Here is a 5,275-nt window from a genome sequence, read left to right as displayed (position 1 = left end):
ATGAAACCGCAGCAGTGCATCCAGGAGAGAAACTGAAGCTAAAGTATCAGTCTCATTACACTGGTATTGATCAATATCAATATTGTTGGTATCGATATTATCGATATTTTTGATAGATCCGCCCACCACTACTGGGAACTAATAACGTCTGACTGTAAAAGTCCCTCAAATCCAAACGTGTGAGGCGTTGGTGAACCTGACTATGTTTACACACCATCGGCTGAGGAAACATTCAGAGGCTGAAGGATGAGGTCTACAGACCCTCCTGAGCTGCACTGAAGAACCACCAGTTTTTCATACAGGACTAGTTAGTGTACTCCAGTCCTCTATGAGTCCTTATGGAAGCAGTTAGTGTATTTATTCAATATCCTAGATTTCAAGAGTCACTTTTGCCCAACAGTTCATGACTACACTGCACCAGTTGCACAATCGGCTGTACTGGTTTAACACACACTCCTTCTAGTAACACTGACTTTTTCATGACTAGTGGCACATTTGCCCAACTAGTTGAAGCAGAAGTCATAATAATCAGCAACTTTGCCACACTAGTGACCCAAAACGTCCAAGTTGTTGGCTTTTTAAGACAGTTATAACCACTGGACCAAACTACTGTGTTTTACAAGTTAACTAGTAAAATCAAAACCCTTAAAGGATAACTGCTCAACAGAAACGATGCCTTCAAGTCAGCTAGTAACTGTCAAATGTCAACACTAGTTGACTAGTACACCCTAAAATTTTACTACTCAACAAGCAAACTCTGAATTCTCACTAAACAACTAGTTGACATGTTTATATCCTAACTAGACCACTAGTGCATCTAAAAAGTTAACTATTCAACTTGTGCAACTAAAATGTTGACTAGTTAACTAGTAATGTAAATGGGATTGGACTGACCAGTTAAAAAGTAAAAATATCCACAAGTTAAAAGTTTTGTTGTCCTTAGAAGTTAACTAGCCCATCTAAATAATGCCAACTAGTACACCTAAAATGTGGACTAGTTAACTAGTAACACTCATAATACCCACAGGTTAACTAGTTCATATTTCTTTTCTTATTAGTTCACAAGTGCACCTAAAAATGTTAATTAGTTAATTAGTATACCCCAAATGCCCAATAGTTAGTTGTTTTTTTTGCCCTACTACATAACCAGTGTGCCTAAAATTGCATGTAGTCAACTAGTGTATTTAAATGGTTAACTAGAGTTGCCCTTACTAGTTAATTTGTGACAACCAAAATGGCAACTAGTTGATTTGCTGATGCATTTAGCCATACTAGTTACCAGTTAACTTGTAACATGCCAGCTAGTTGACTTGTTGATGTTCTTTGGGCTCTATTAGTTAAGTACTTGATTAAAAGTGGTTTTACTAGTTAACTTGTAACACCAAATGGCCAAGTAGTTGGTTTTTTTGTGTGTTTTCAGCCCTACTAATAAACTAGTTTGTATAAACAACAACTGGTCAACTAGTGATCCTAAAATGTTTGCTAGTTAATTTGTAACACCTAAAATTCCCAATAGTTGAGTAATTGAAACATCATTGATTTTACTGTTTACCTAGTGTTGCCAAATATGGCCGTACTATTGCCATTATTATTAGTAGTATTACTTACTTACTTACTTATTGCTGGTTTCCTTAGATAGCTAACTTTACTAATTAATAATTTACTAATTTACTTTTTATGTATGGTAGCATGGTGGCTCAGTTGGTAGAGCTGCTGCCTCTCAGCGAGCAGGTCGCCCCGGTCCAAATCCCAGTTTGGGGGCCTTTCTGGAAGGAGTTTGCATGTTCTCTCCGTGCATGCGTGGGCTTTCTCCGGGTACTCCGGTTTCCTCCCACAGACCAAAAACATGCATGTTAGACTGATTGGTAACTATTAAATTGTCACTAGGTGTGAGTGACAGAGTGAATGGTTGTAAGTCCACGACCATCTCCTTCGTCTTCGTCACATTGATGTGAAGGATGTTCTTCCTGCACCAGCTCTCCAGGTGTTCCACCTCCTGCCTGTAGCTGGACTCATCGTTGTTTGTGATGCATCCCACCGCCACTGTATCATTTAGTGACTATCGGGGTGAGGGCTACTGACCAGTAGTCATTCAGACCAGTCACCGTAGAGCTCTTTGGGACGGGGATGATGGTGATAGTCTTCAGGCAGGTGGGAACTGTTACCAGGATGAGGGAGAGGTTAAAGATGTTGGCCAGCACCTCGCAGAGATGTTCGGCACAGTCTTTCAGCACCTTCTCCTTCTGTTGTCTGGGCCAGTTGCTTTGTGAGGATTACCGTAATCCTCCTGCAGGTCCTCCTTACTTCAGCTGAGGTCACGCTGAGAAACTCCTCTTCCAGTTGTGAGGTGAGTCTAGTGCTGGGTGGTCTGTTGAATTGAATTGAATTTGCTAGTTAACTGACAAGAACCAAAATGACTACTAGTTGACTAACTGAAGCTTCGTTGGCCTCTGGCGGCGTCTCTCAGAACCCTCCTTTGACTCCCTTGATGTCTCGTGTTGTGAGCTGGTTGCATGTGGCCGTGTGCCGGCCTCTGTGCGAAAATTTAAAAAGCACACGTTTCACCCACTTCATTCAGAGTCGCTTTCAGGACAAAGTCTGTTTTGAATCAAGCCTGGGAGAGTTTGTAACTGTAAAGCCCAGGTGCTGACAGACCTCCCTCCAAGCTGAGCAGGCTCTGCGGGGCCATGCTGTGCAGGCCTGGCTGGGCCCTGCTGGACGCCTGAGTACAGGTTGCCCAGCAGGCTGTATTGTCTCAGCCTTCAGCCAGGGATGATAGATGGAGCTGGAAGTGCTCCCAGAAAGGGGGTGAACACGTGTGGCAAGCCGTGGCAGGTGGCGAGCGCTGACTTGACAGCAATTAAATGTACAAATCTTTGATTAAGCTCGGGGGGAAGGCAGTCATTAGCAACACTGAACTGGCTCTTGCACACATGCACAGCCTCCACAGTTCTCTCGAAATGTACACACACACAGATCACATTTTTCATCTCAGCACTAACACGAACGTATGAGTAGGCTTCTCGTGCCTAATACGATGTTCAAATTAGACATATTCAATTTCCAGCAACTTGAATGTTTCCAGTAACTCCAGTACTTGAATGTGTAAATATTACAGGATTTTATTTAGAAATGACACGACTGCACTCAACAAAAATGCAGATTTGAGTGTTGCTCAAGGAAAACATTCTTGAAGACTCACACATGGACATTTAAATAAGGATGAATGCCCTTTTAAGTGAGTTTAGACTCTAAAGTTGTTGCAGTTTGTGTGGAGTAAAAGAAAAGTCTGGTGAATAAAATGTATCTGTGAAGATGATGTGTAAAACTGTGGGGCAGTGCCGGAGGGCAAAAATAAAATAAAGAGATTTAATTCTAACAAGCTCCAATGGGAAATAACAGGACTTTGAGTGATTCTGTCACTGTTCAGCTGTAATGCACATCGTTACCAGTCAAATCTCTGCACACAACATTTGATCGTTTTACATTTCTAGAAAGCAGAAATGAGAATTTTCTCGTTCTCAACTAGAAGAGCTGACCATCATGTAAAGAAGGTTTGCAAGGAACAAGCAGGGATTTTAAAGCGTTTCTGTGCCAAACCAGTAGCTTTTCCAGTAGCCTTTACCAAAACAAATAACAGATTTACAGAAAAATTAAATTGGCAAATCCAATCCAATCTAACTTTATTAGTAAAGCACTTTACACACAACAGCAGAGCAAAGTGCTGCACAGGATCAACATTAAAACATGGCTCATACAAAATGCAAATAAAACCACTAGTGACATTAAACCATGTAATAAAAGATAAAGTGTGTGAATTCTGATCAAACAGTAAATTAAAATAAACAATGAAATCTACAAAAAATAACATCAGGTAAAATGAAATAAATAACCCTTTGTATTGAAAGCCAAAGAAAACAAGTTGGTTTTAAGAAGAGTTTTAAAAACAGATAATGAAGAGGCCTGTCTGAGATGGAGGGGCAGCTCGTTCCACAGTTTAGGAGCTGCTGCAGCCAAAGCTGGACCCCCCACCCCCTCGACGAGTTTCAGTCTGATTTTAGGGACATTCAGGAGCAGCTGGTCAAGTTCAAGTTTATTGTCATTCGCATCACAAAAAAAGTCTATGGAAATTCCTCAGTAGGAGGGGAGGGAGGGGGGTAGAGCATCACTTTTACAAAACTTCCAGGCAGGTTGAAATAAGATGGCTTGTCAAGGGCAGTCAGGGAACCAAATTCAGATAACCACGACTGTTTTGGGGACAGGCAGAACTTTAATGACATCTACCTCAAGTCTGTGTCGGTCCACTCGGTTCCGAAACGTCCAAATTAAATGACCATACCAATGGAACATGCCTGAGAATAATCCCCAAGATCTGATCCATTCTGCCAAGAGTCTGGGTGCTCGAGGCACGAACCAAGCCATCATATAAGGCAGGCAGCCTGACCAGGTCCAGATTTACTGCTGACGACTTCCTTGATTGTTGATAGACCAAGAACCAGCCGAATCCAAAAAGCAGGAACCAGTTATCATAAATCCAATCATATATGCGTCCTTAAAATCCACAGATGACAGCAGAGATAGACACATCATCAAGTCTTCCAAATGGATGATATATCCAGCTGCATGCCAACATGGCAAATCGGCTCGCCTATAGCCTGTCTTCTCTTCAGAAATGTTATCAATTGTGTTGAGGGACCAACTGACCAAATCCAAGTCCATAGTTATGATTCTGAAGATTTGTAGACGAGAGGCTCTAAAGCAGTTTCACAGACAGGACAGAGCAAAAGCAAAGTGGAGAGGGAGAGGAGGAGACGTCCGCCATTGAGAAGAGCAAGGTTGAATGGGTGATAAAGTCCGTTACAGTAATCTAAACAGGTGGTAACAAAGGCATGGATTACTGTCTCAAAATGTGTTACTGGAATGATGGGTTTTATTTTGGCTAGGTGTTTCAAATGATAAAAAGTTGTTTTAACAACTGACCTGATCTGGCTGTCTCATTTGTTATTATGTTCTATTGTTGATTCTTGTGTGTGTAATGAATGTAGATTGTGTCAAAGGAGAATTTCTGCCACAATTGTGGTAGACTGTAAAGTTTTATTTTATCTTATTTAAGTTCTGGATCTAATTCAGCTCCTAAATTCCTCACTTTCAATTTGCTGTACTGGTTCAAGGAACGTAGATCTACAGGAGAGGGCTCAGCAGTACGTCCAAAAACATCACGTCAGTGTTGGTTTTGTTAAAACTCTAAAAGCTAAGTGCCATCCAGGCCTTTAAG

Source organism: Nematolebias whitei, chromosome 6 (assembly GCF_014905685.2).
Source record: "Nematolebias whitei isolate Nwh7 chromosome 6, NemWhi1, whole genome shotgun sequence".
NCBI lineage: Eukaryota > Metazoa > Chordata > Actinopteri > Cyprinodontiformes > Rivulidae > Nematolebias > Nematolebias whitei.
The sequence above is the reverse complement of the archived record's forward strand: the minus strand, read 5'-3'. Positions refer to the sequence as shown.